A 14,739-nucleotide genomic window follows, 5' to 3' on the forward strand; every position below is an offset into this window, starting at 1 on the left:
TGCCCCAGGTGAGGATCGAACTCACGACCTTAAGATTATGAGACTTACGCGCTGCCTACTGCGCTACCGAGGCTTGTGTACTAGTGAAGGTATAATAGTGTTCTAACCTGTGAATTTCGTAATAATTTAATTATTAATCATAAATAAAAATATTATTTTTAGTAAAAATAGAAATTTTTTATTAGAAAAAAAATAATAATTTACTTTTTAGAATTTAATTCTTGTTTTTAAACGAGATGAATTTATTAATTTTACAATGATGAGTGTATTTTATGTAATACACAGTGGCGTAGGTAATTACAAAATTTGCACATCCAAAAAAATAGTTTTGCCACAAAATTTAAATATTTATACATACCTATTACCAATAATACTAATATACCTTATACTTAATATTTTTTAAGTATTTCTTTATTTAATAAATATGTAAGTTAATTTTAAAATAAATAATATTTTAAATATTAATATTATTATTTTTTGTGCCTTCGCTTCAGTTCTGAAAATTTTATTGATCCATACAAAATCAGATAAAGAACATTATTATCTAAAATCCATTTTTGATATGCCTACATAAATATCAGAAAAACTATAGACATATTATATTATTATTATAATATATGGTATAATTTCACAAATCAATGTTTTTGTTAATTCTTTTATCGTAGAAATTTATATTTCCATACTTAATAATTTTTCGTACCAAGAATTAGCAATCACTAATCAGTATATATCTACAACGAATACGCCTAAAATCCGTATGGCCATATGAAATTCTAATCGTAATTTGAGTCGATACATTTTATTTTTAACTTTATCTTAATGATTTGGCAAAGGTAATACCTTATTTATTACTTTTCGATACTAAATCAGTTTAATTAGTAACTGGAACCGACAGCAACGCTGCGTAATATTGTATTCGTTCGAAATGGCAAACGAGTGTTTTTATTATTACTATCCGTTCCACCACGATGGAACGTCATATAATAATATTCTGGTTTTGACGTCCCTTTAAAATTTGAAATCTTAAAATTTGCGGTGGTTCCCCCGAATTACGTGTATTGCGGGTACTTAGTTACGCCACTGCAAATATATGTTATATGCACAATTTGTTTTTTCTTTAGCGTTTTATGTTCAATAGTGTTATTAATATTTGTAAAAAAAAAAAACAAAATTTCGCAAATAATTTATAACATTTTTATTTTAAAAATTAAGCCTTGAAAATATTATTTGTTATTTGTTAATGAGTTATTTATATGTTTTCCTTACAGAAACCTAAAAATTTTAAAAATAATTAACATGTGCAATTTTTTTTATGCATTTCAAATTCAAATTTCTGCGAAATTGGACATTTAAACAATTTTAGTGATTTTGTTGTAATTAAAAAAATATTATTCATACAACTTTGAAACTTTTAAGTTTTAACCTATACCCATATTATTATTAAATATATATAAATTAATTAATCTAAATTTATTTTAAGCTATTTATTAAACAACAAAACTGGTAGGTATACGTTGGTATTGGCATAAGTTTGAGGATGTAGTATTAATGTATTATCGACTTTGTACTTGTGTATGCAGAAAATAGTGATATCTTATTTTATAACTCTATAGCCTATAGGTATATTATAGTGTTTTTTTGGAATAAAATCATTCATAACAAAATTTTAATCAAACAATATTTCAGAAACAACCTTATTTTCAATCCATTTTTTTATATGATATCTATACATAATAAGAAAGTTACAGTAAAATAAATGGTGTTTCGTATACATTCAATTTATCAAGAAATAATTAAATTATTCAAAAATTTATATTAGGTTATCTTCAAAATAGTATTACCTTTTAATCATAATATATAGGTAGGTGTATTTAAGACCACTCTTATAGAAGACTGGAAAGTAATCATAATTTTCTATTTGTTTTATGACTTTCGTGTTTCACAATTTCACATCGTATTTTTAAATTTATCTAACCATTGCATGTGTGCTCCTTTTAGTGGAAAAACGGTCAATTATAGTTGTCCGCGGTGGCGTCCTCGCTCCTCGACATAACTGCGATATTGATGAAAATAGGACTATTGTGACTTTGAAGACGTTGACATCCGATAGGGTAATAATAATCTGGGCGACATCCCGTTTATAATGTAATACACAATTATTATGAAGAAAAATGAAAATAATAATAAATTATGGTTTAGAATCGTCACGCACAGTAAATAATGTGATTGCTACGGATCGCGTTCAATTTTCGCGATCTGCGTCTACGGCTAACCTGTAGTTTTGTATGGATGTTGCATGACATCTTGCATGACGTGGTAATTAGTTTTGTGTAATATTTTATAGAACACTTTTGCTACTTCAGTGAACTTATAAATTTTTATTGTTGTGGCTTTTAAAAATAAATTTTACATAAATAGTAGACCAACGTATGTTCTAAATTTTTTTGTTATATTGTTATGGTGTACCCTAAGATACACTCTTTAAATACTAAAATATGAAATTTCTCAAACTCCAAAACTCAGATTTAAAACGACTTATAAAAAAAACTTTATTGGCTAAAAGTTAATTTGATTCTTTTATTATATTTTATAAGTATAGGAAAAGTTTACCTATTTGTTATATTACCAATTATTTTTGTTATTTTTGTTTATGTTAATGTATAAATAAATATTTATAACAAATTCAATTTTCAAATAAATCATAATGCTTTATTTTGTCATTAAAACGTGATGTATAGAACTCAAATGATGTAACTCAGTAACTGAAAAACCATTAACTAACGATGTTAGTTTTCAAATATGAAAAACATCATAAAATGACGCTATAATGCCTATAGTGTCTGATGTACAAATCAATATAAAAACTTTATAAATATATACAAACAAACGTGACAGCGGTTGACAGAAGACATGAAAGAGACAATTTTGACACTGAGCAAAGTTTTTAAAATCCTATTTTAGAGATTTCAGTCAGTATAATAAAAAAATAACACGGATTATTATATTTTTAAATGTACTAAAATGTTTAACCTTTATTATTTTATATTTACTATATTAGTATACTTACTATGTATATTACTATATATAAATAATATATTGTGTTCATAATTTTTAAACAATTAATAAATATAGGTAAAGGTAATATAATGCATTATTACATGTATTATTGCATTTAAATGGTTAGTTTTTATTTAAAAGTGTATATAGGTACCTATTATAACATGTAAATATTGTTTAAATATTGAGCCTTTAATTTAATAAGCTAAATGTCAAGAGCTTACAAGTCAGAATGTACATAATTGTTTTTAATTTTATTACCTAGCGTGCAATAGCATATACATGTGTAAAACTTTTTCTTTCTAAATAAGCTAAATTTAAAAAAAAATAAAGAAACCAAGAGAATTCAAACTATTATAATGCAATAACAAAATTGTTATGTCTTCGTAAATGTTATCCAACTAAAACCTATAAAGGTATTTTAGTCTTGATCTTACTAGATGTATTTCTATATTAGTATGATGCAGTTTCAGTATAAGTAAATCATGAACAAAGATCAAAAACACGTTTGAAACTCATTATTATTGTATATAGTAAACTGTTAGAATTTTATTACTATAGTAAAATGTATATATTGATAAAAATTTGTCAATAAGGCACTTTTAAACTCCTATAACGTTTCATTTTAAAATACTTTCATTAGCACATTATATATTATGTAGTAATCTATAAGGTGAGCGAAAAGAAAACATGTTCATGAATCATGCTATAGTGTTTCGCACCCTTTCCGTGAATTTATTTATACATTTTACTTCCGTCGTTTGAGTTTTTAAACTAATTATTATTTGCTATAATATATACAGGTCAATTTACCAAGTATATGTTTACTCGCATTTTTTATTTTTTCCTTTAATTATTCATTTATTCAAATTATGGTTGTTGGAATTTTTAAGTAAAATATTAAATACAATATTTTCAAATATTATATCTTACATTGTTCATGCCATTTAAATAAATTAATGTAATTAAATAATTTTTTTCTTATAATATGATAACCGTCTTTTTTATCGCTAAAATTTCAATTAAATTATTAAATTATTTGTTTAAATAATTGTTGTTTATATGCAAAGATTAATTACAATTTATATTTAGGTAGTACAGAATATTTACTTAACACCATGGTAGCAGTTCTCTATGATAATAGCTTTGGAAAATTATTTGTTTAATTTATTTTAATTAATTAGATGAGAAAAAAATATGTAAACGTCAGTGACTTTAAAATTATAATAACTATACCATTAGCTAACATCTTAGAATGAGTAAATGTTTTACAAGTATAATTAATATACTATAGACTATGTATATTAGAATATAATTTATAAATAACAAATATTTTTATGTTTATTTTTGTAAAATTGATAAATCTAGTGAATGCATACAAAATATTATTCTTGTTCTGGTAAAATCTATAATTATCATCCACTAATAATATTCTTCGGTCGTAAATATATATTTTATTATAATTTACAGGCACGATGTTCAAGTACGATTTAATTAATTACAAAAAGAAATTATGCATAGTCAAACAATGAGTGATATTTCAGTTAATATAATATTATATTTTACAGATTAAAACTTTTTGGTTTACAATGCAATTATATATATTATTGCTAAGTTGAAGTCATGCTGAACAACAAATATATTTTATTTATATACAGTCAAAAGATACTACCGCTTATCGGCTACAGGCTGAGATATTATATTTTTTATGCGTTTACTGCGGAACGAATATTATGTTCCATCATATAACTTTACATCGATACATTTAGTTCTTATTCATTAAATATAAATGTCATTATTTTAAATGAACGCGTTCTTCTGTGTACAGATATATATAATATTATGTGACAAGTAATTTATTGAAGAATAACGTACCTGTATTATATTATTATATTATATAACTGCAGTATGATGTCGTTCAATGGTTGACACTTGACACGAATATGTTGTATATACGTCCAATATATTATTTTACGGGTGCAATCTATTGGAAAACCATTTTTTTTTCTAATTAAAATGTATAAATGTGATATAATTTCAAGAAAAATAATGATGTTTACAAGTTTAAATCTTTAACAAATAATACAAACAAAATTATTGTGACAACAACTTTTGCCCTATTATTTTTATCCCTGCAATGCACGACTCTGACGATACCATAATGTTTGTATCATATGACCGCCAAATTAAATACCGTATAAAATGTTCGAATAATAACCGCGGTCGTCGATAGTCGATTTTCAAAAACTATATAATATCTACCAAACGAAAACGTCATAAAATATTATATTACTATAATAATATACATTTCAAGCATATACGACACGCTTTGGTATATTATAAGTATGTACATATTATTTCGTCGTGCACATGGTGTATAGCTGGCTGCAGTCTGCAGCTGTCTATAGTAAAATATATAATAAAAGCGTAATAATATTATGTGTCGTACATATTATTATAGGTACTATATTTTGTTGCGGCTTTAACTGCTGCAGCGACCGGGTCGTATGTGCACGACAGTCTGTCGTGGCGTACTTGGTGTTATTATTATTATTTTCATTCCATTTCTCTCCATTTGACGTTACAATATAATAATAATAATAATATTATATAGTTGCGACCATATAATATTGCAAGCTTCGCACGTCGTAAATCAACCTTCGTCGTCGTACACCGTGTCGGTAGTGACGGCGGTGGCGGCCGTTTAGCCTACAAAATGTGCCGATAACGATGTACGGGGAAAAAAACCAACAAAACGTAGGTATACAAACTTTGATACAAAATATTATGTCTCAACACTCTCAACGCGGTTATTACACGGTCGTATGCATACAAAGAATAATTATAACAAATAACTATCGCGGTTATGTGGGCGTTTACACGGTGATTCACCAATAAGCAATAAGCATGTTTAGTGCTCACCCGCATATTTTTAATTTAATAATGAATTTTTAAATATGTCAAGTTTTAGATTTTAGAATTATAATTAATAAGTGATAACATTATTTTAGAGCATTTAGAAATAAGTAAACCATTTTATGAACGTCTTGTGGTGATATACCCACTATTTTTTTTTTAATGAGAATCACCCTTTTTTTCTGTATACATTATTCAGTAAATTATTTTTTTTTTTTTTTTAATTTCGTTGTATTTAAATTGTAATTCAAGTGAATAGTTGAGTTGTTTTTGAAGAGTTATTTAATTTAATATATTGTGGATGATAAATCCATGATAATATGCTTGTAAAATTATAAACGAGATATGTATAAAAATTGTTGTAATTAATATATTATTATAATCTATAATTCGCAATTTTATATTTTGTAAAAATATGGGTATACTGCTCAGACATGCGGACTGTTGACGCGTTTCTGTTCGCATATGACGTGATATACATTATGGTATGTAGAATTGTAGACTACCGTATAGTATATTTTTACGCACCAAGTAAAAAATACTGTAAGGAATAAGGAAATTTACAAAATCTTAAAAATAATAGTATATTATAAAACAATTTATACTAGCACATAATCAAAAAATACTAAATTAAAAGATAAATTCTTAATATAATTTAATAATTATTATATTATAATTATAATATTAATATATAATTATATTTAAAAAAAAAACAGTTGCTTAATAATTTACAGTTACAAACTTACAAAAAGCAGGTTGGTTCATATTTAAACAAATAACATTTATATTGACACAAAAGGGTAAATCACCCTGTAATCTGTATATTTGTATAAATGTATTTTAGGAAAGATTTGTAGTGATTAAACAATACAACGTATTGCTATAATAATATTATCATCACCGCGCGCCATCGTCATTCATCGTTTCCACAGTCCACGCTGCAGCATTCGAGGGTTGAGGTAGTCGTCACGTTTATTCTATATGTATTATTATAACTTGTGCGTAAAGTATAAACAGAACGTAGACTATAATATAGTATATTGTATAAGACTATAAAAGAACAAATCATTAAACACTTACACACAACCAAATAATATATTATTAAATGCCCATCGCATTTGTATTGCCCGTCATTTCGTTCAAAAAAATATCACATACACGCACACACACATACACACGTCACACACACACGTGTATATTATTGTATATGTGTCTTGTAGCGAGCCGTGTGCCCGTGTAATTATATTATGTACAAACGGCCGTGCACTTGTTAACACACTTAAAATACGAATTTATGATTTTACTAACACGAGCGGCCCGAGGAGGTGTCAGCCGTAACTGGTCGTGAAATGTACGCGCCCCGGTCCGAAGGGTTTCGTCCACACACACACACGGATCGTTCACGGTCATCTACCCTATAGGCTATAACCCACCACTGACCCACCCTCGCCCGATCGCCGGCTGTCAAGACGTGTCAACTCGCGAGACGGCCGCCCGACCGTTGATGCAGCTGCAGTCTACATGAACTACAATGCACTGTAGGCATATATTATAATACATATATTATTATGATATTTTACATTACAATAAAATATTATGTAGTTACGCGTATTATAACGAAATGCGTGTAACACGAATTATTATGTTATGATACGCCGCCGCGAAGAATAAAAACTAATAAATCACGACGATAACTGTTCGAAACGAAATATTAAGACCAGCGCAATCGGTGTGTGAATATACTCGCGCCGATGACCTGCGCCGCCGCCTGCTCCGACTCTCCAAGCATTTTTTCATAACACAATTATATTACTATTACTATTATAATACTATTGTTGTACCACACGGAAATCGCGATCTTTATACACTTATAAACCGCATATTATTATCATTATTATTATTATTACACGTATAACTATTTTCAACCACTCTGCACTCGCGTACTTATATACATATTATTATTGTATACTTACGATTTTGTCCCGCCATCACCTCGTATATAGTTCGACATAATGTTATTGTCGCCGACGCGTCGCGTAACAATGGACCAAACGTCATCGTCGATAACGAACGAGCGCGCATATATTATAATAATAATAATAATAATACATAAAATATGTGTCGAGTGTACAACGCGTATATTTCACCTCTTAGACCAGACTTGGCGATAACGCTGTTATATTATATGTATATATATATAACAACACGGGTAGGTTCGTGATATCGTGTACGCGTACAAGTACGTATAAAAATAATATAATATTACTTTATATATTATAATATACGTACAGTAGCGTCGCGGTTATCCGAACATATAGCTGGCTAATCCGAAAATCGCGGTAATCCGCGAACGGCTTCGAGTGTAAATCGTATCGCCACCGTTCTATTATCGTATACTTGCTGCAGTGTAGACCAATAAAATAATAATCATTAGTATAATACGATTATTACGACTGATGTACGATTATTATATCACACGTGTGCGTCGTTAAGATTCCACACGCGTCCATAATGTAATCAATGATTATATTAATTATACTCGAATTAAATTAAACAAATCAATAAACAAAATTGTAAGTTTAAATATTTCAAGACAATTTTGTAACAGAGTCATATATAGGTAATCCGAACGACTCCTTTTCCCAATTTCTTTTGGATTACCGCGACGCTATACTGTAGGCACCTATAAACGTGTAAAAGGGTTCCGAAATCGACAGAAAATATCGGCTGCATCCGAGTTGGGTCCCAAATTTATAATTACTACACTAGTTGGGTCCCGAATTATTTTAGGTACTACACTAGTTGGGTCCCGGATTTTTGTAGGTACTATACTAGTTCGGTCCCGGATTTTTATAGTTGCTACACTAGTTGGGTCCTGAATTATTTTAGCTACAATACTAGTTCTTGAATATTTTTTGGTAAGTACTACACTATAGTACTATACTAACATTTTCCTTCCCATTTTAACAGACTTAGGACTGTCTATGATCTATTTAGACCACAGGTATGGTTAAAAATGTTTTTTACAGTTTTTTTTTTAGTTTTGTTTCTTTTCTATTAAAATATAAGTAATTAGAATTTTATAAAAAAATAAATCACTTATATATTGAAAAGGTTAAAAACTAATTAGTATAAAAATACATATTATATAATATAAATATAGCCATATAGGTGTAAGTTAAAAAATATTAAAAATGTTAAAATTATTATACAATAATATTATAAATACAAAAAAAAAATATTTTTGGAAAAATCACATGTTTGTTGGTAAAAATTTATACGATATTAATTTTACAAAATCAAATCGATTGATTATTCCTGCAGTTTTTTTATTCATATTGTCAGCTATAAATTTTTCTTTTAGCAAAATGCAGTTTCTTTTTTTCATTACTTCTACACTTCTCATTTTTATATAAGTATCAATTTGTACGTTTTTTAAAATTTCTAGGAACTGATAAATATTTGGGTGTGCTGTGTAAAACATAGAATTAAAATGAGAATGGAATGATTCGCAGGAATTTGTGGTTCGCATTGTCGAGGCATTAAATTCTGACCAAATTTTTGGTGGAAATCTAGATTCTTCATTAATATAATTGTCAAAAACATAATCAGTGAATTCTCGAATTTTATTGTCGTTTGGTTGGAGACTCATTATATCTTCAATAAAACAATTTTCCACTTCTTCTGGGTGTAGAAATGGTAAGCCAAAAAAATATTTGAGATATTTACTTAATTCAGAATTACTTTTATACTCGTTTGTTAATCCCAAATTTTGAATTTTCCGCCACCAGCTCTGCCCTAAATGGAATCTACACCCTTTAATATTTATTTCCGGCCATACTGATAAAATAGAATTATGAATAGCTTCTTCAAAGTCTACATATATTGTTTGAGGTAAAAATTTTAAATTAAGTTTTTCGCATTCATTACATAACATCCGAAAAGTTTGAGTATAAATTTCTTTTTGTTTATTTGGGAGTAGACAAAAAATAAGTGGAATATAATGATTATTATGTATTGTATGTATTGTGAATATTTGCATAAATATTTTTGGGCAACTTTTGAATGTGCCATCTACGTAAAACGTGTTGTTGTTACATAAAAAATTTAAATTTTCGACTGTACAAAAAATAACTATGTTATATTGATTATCATTAATTAATAAAAAATTTTCTTGTTTGTTAGTTTTTATATTTAAATCGTTCAATACTTTGTGAACCTCGTCATAACTTTGTGGAATATTTGGTAGAATATTTTTTCTCGCGTGATGAATATTTTTTTTAATAAGTGTACAATCGTAACGTGTTAATGTATCTATATCATTGTTTTTTAATTCAGCATGTAATAATTTAGAAGGTTTCTCACATATATCATTTTGAGCTTTTCTCTTTAAATTATTATTTAATATCTGCCTATTTAATATTTTTTCGGAATCACAATTATGATTATGTGTCAAATTTTGATCAATAAATTGATTTTCGTTGTATTTAAAAAATGACTTACATGATCTATGAATACATCTCCATCGTTCAATATCATTTTTCAGAAGTTTGTGAAATGAAAATTTATATCCTTCTATAATATATATTTTTTTGCCCTTTTCACTGAACATAACGTTAGAATCTTCCATAGTGCTAGTGGTTAGAATGCAGAACACTTACTACCAACATGTAGCTATATCGATAGATAACTCGTCGAGGTTTAACCGGCATTTATCGCTGTTCCAGATAGTTTATTATAAGATATGTCAAAAATTATCAGATATTACCGATAATACTGATATTATTACACGAATGCTCGAAAAATCCATGAGAGAAAACCACTTACGTCTTTTTTTATTACGAATATCCCATAATAGTCATATTATATATGTATAAGTACTTTTCATTTACTTTTAAATTTAATAAAATTCTATTAATATTATTGTACAATATTTTTACTAACTATCAAATACTATTATATAAATTATACAATTCTTCATAAACCTATTATATGGATTTATTTAAATTAAATAATATGTATTTATATACTTGGTTTTTAGCATTTTTAATATTTTAAAAAAAAACTGTAAAAAACATTTTTAACCATACCTGTGGTCTAAATAGCTCATAGACAGTCTGTTAAAATGGGAATGAAAATGTTAGTATAGTGTAGTACTTACCAAAAAATATTCAGGAACTAGTGGAATACCTATAATAATTTGGGACCCAACTAGTATAGTACCTATAAAAATCTGGGACCTAACTAGTACACTACCTGCGATTAGCCCCTAGTATTCGGGACCCAACTCGGATGCACCGAAAATATCTAGGCCCTCGGGTATATATTGGACATAATATTATATATTATATCGTTATGTTACGCCGGAGTTAAATAATATGACGGGAAATTAATGCTCAGTTATGGCCTACTGCGCAGTCTGCATAAAGTATTTTATTAATTAATTTTTAATACCTTTATGATGCATTTTTGTGTCAATTTAGCTAGCAACGTCGCATTAAATGCGAGTAAATGATAAAAATATAAATAAAAGGTTTATTCCACGAATTGTGTAAAAAATGTTAGTACACCATGCATAATACATATTATATGAATTACGCGCGTAGGTCTGAATAAAAGCAACATGTAATACAAGTATACAAAACCACTAAAAGTTTTTTTATTAAAAACTTTTTTTTTGCGTTTTTCACAGCAGTGTTTTATTATTTGTTTACATTGTAATGTATTATTTACATTCTAAAAATATGTCAAAGCCATCATTATCACAGTTACATTCAAAACATCAATGAACACATTTTAAACTATACAAATAGAAACGGTTTAGTGATCGCTGAATCGAATAATTACCCATTTAATATTATGAAGTTTGTACATAATTAATAATTTTTAATTTCTAATGGATTAAAATATTCAATGTTGGTAAACAGGTACCTTTAATATGTACACATTTACGTGTATTATTTTATACAATAATACAGTTATATATGGTGACACACAACTAAATTAAATAAAATGGAAAAAGAATTATTGTTTTTCCTATTTTTATACACTCAACTTATTTATATTGTATACTAATTAAAGTAACGAACATTAAATTAAAAAAAAAAAAAAAACAATTTTATTGAAATGATTATCAATTAATCAATTAATCAACTGATAGTATTTATACCATTTAAATTTAAACAAAAAACAGTAGCTATAAATAAAATGGACAAATTTTTATTTTTTTTTATATCTACGTTATTTTTAAAATACATGACGTACCTACACTATACATAAATGCATTTGAAAAAATATTTGAAATTATTCTATATAAATATTTGTATTAATGTACAATTTAGTTTCAATATTTTTAATTAAGTTTACGCGGATCATGAAATTACTTTTTTTTTACAATATCAAACATACCTATCACTTTGTGAAAATTCTATTTTAAAAAGGTAAGTCTTTGCACAGCTTAAACATCACATTGAACATTTAAACGTTGTGATATCTATCCATGATACAGTCTGTGTTAATTTATTTCCGATTTCGTCAAGTTTGCTGGCGAAAAAAAACAAATTTGCGTGTTTTATAATATTATAATATATATATTGTATAATAATATATTAATATGATGTTAATATTTTATGCAAATACTACACATAATTGATAATACTAAATTATTGTAATAATGATGATACAATTTAAAAAAATGCTTATCGTCTTCTTATACACGGTGATTCTTTCATCATTAAAAACGCATTATTTCGTCTAGTATTGACTTTTTTCATTATTTTTTCAAAATATTTTGTTTCATGTTTTTCTAAAACTATATAACATTTTTATTTTTTTCACTCTTATATTTAACAGTGAAATCACATCAACTTTTGATTTTAAAATGTCATAAAATAAAAGGCTATTATTTTTTTTACAAATTTCAATGTTGAAATTATTATTTATCATTTAACCGTCAGTGAGATATAGCTGCTCAAAGTAGGGTGATTTGAGGTTTTTAGGAATTTGTTCTACAGGTTATTACGGCTGCGAGGCCTTAGTTACTACAGGTAAAAAGTCCATCACTGCGACGATAGTTGATAACGAGTTATTATAAAAACCGAAAACCACCCAACGTGAACAACTATATCTCGCTAGAAAATTTATGAAAAATAATAATTTGAACGTTAAAATTCATAAAAAAAAAATTGCCCTATTATTTTAGTACATTTTAAATACAGCACGTTGCCATTTGAAAATCAAAAGTTTATAGTGGTTTCATTACTAAATAAAAAGGTAAGATAAATAAAAATTTCATACAGTTCGAGAAAAGCACGAAATAAAATATTTTGAAGAAAAAAAATGTCAAAAAGTCAATAATTGACATTAATAATAAAAGAATCCTGATTATTAGTAATGTGAAAAAGTAAAGTATGCAATCTTAGGTTTGCATCGTGTATCAATTATTTTAATTTAACCTTTAAGAAACTTATATACATAAGCGGAAATATGATGAAATTACTGGGGGGGGGGGGGGCTGAGCAATATATGTTCATTACACCTATATAATTCTAAGGCCCGTACTTTATACTTCTGGGGGAGCTTAGTCCCCTCAAGCCCCCCCCTCCCCGATGTCCGCTTATGATTATACAGTTAAGTAATACTCATAATACATAGATTCCCCTCAAAATGCCCAGTACTACATTATACAAATCTGCAAATTTTAATAATTCATTAAAAAAAAAACAATTATATCATCTTTGTTATATAATTTAATATAACCATGGAACCTATACCTGATAATTTAAATTAAATGTCCAAAAATTATTATTATCAATCGATTAATAATTACCTAAAAATACTTACGAAGGTATTTATTAATATACCTGGTATATATATCATATGATTATGTATAAGTTATATTAATTAATCTCAAGAATTCTAATGAAGTTTAATTATTCTATAATTCAATTTTATTTCATAATAATTTTTGAAATATTATAGTTATATCGTCGTATAATATTATTCTATATACATAGTACGTCTTGTTTATATCTTTTAATTTTGTTCAACCCCCGCATATTATAAAAACTAAAAACGTATACATAATTAAATAAAATACAAATTACAATGAATATTCCATAAAGTTTTGGAATTCGATTTAACAATTGCTTTTTATGATTTGTAAGCAAAAAATGTACAAAGAAATAGTTCAAAGTTTCAAACATTAAAAAGATTAATTCATTACAAAATTCAATTTAAGACAGTAAAAAAATATTGGATCAAAAAAATGCACCCGTTATTATTAGTATGTACGTTTATATTAAGTACACATTTTTTTTCTTCAAAGACGTTACGCACAACGCGTTGTTCTGAAGTATTCATCGTCAATAAAAAAAAAAAGAAAGAAAAAAAGTTATAGTATTATTAAAATAAACGCATCGCGTATACGCGATATGATACACATGTTATTATATCGTATGTACATCTCAGATATGTAATAATATTATTACGCAATAAAACGTAAATCGGTCACGACGAAAAGAAGACATACATAATAATAATAATAATAATAATATGACAAACGATAACACTAACGAATCATTCGACGGAACGATTTCCGGTTAAACCATATTATACCGATAGCAAGTGTTGTACAGGCGCATTTTATTCATATACACATAACGCGTCACGTAATTTATAATAATATCATCTCGTGTGGATCTGAATGCAGCTCTGTGTCGGTGTCACGGGCGTAATCTGCCGTAAACACGACACTTATACTGAGCC

At 27.1% G+C, this 14,739-nt stretch overlaps 1 non-coding gene across 1 annotated transcript; it reads right to left on the reverse strand.

Annotated features, from left to right (window-relative positions):
- Positions 1–73, reverse strand: Trnam-cau (transfer RNA methionine (anticodon CAU)). The gene has a single exon. It is a non-coding gene; the product is annotated as a tRNA-Met (tRNA).
- Between the last annotated feature and the right edge of the window lie 14,666 nt (positions 74–14,739).

Source organism: Rhopalosiphum padi, chromosome 3, assembly GCF_020882245.1.
Source record: "Rhopalosiphum padi isolate XX-2018 chromosome 3, ASM2088224v1, whole genome shotgun sequence".
NCBI lineage: Eukaryota > Metazoa > Arthropoda > Insecta > Hemiptera > Aphididae > Rhopalosiphum > Rhopalosiphum padi.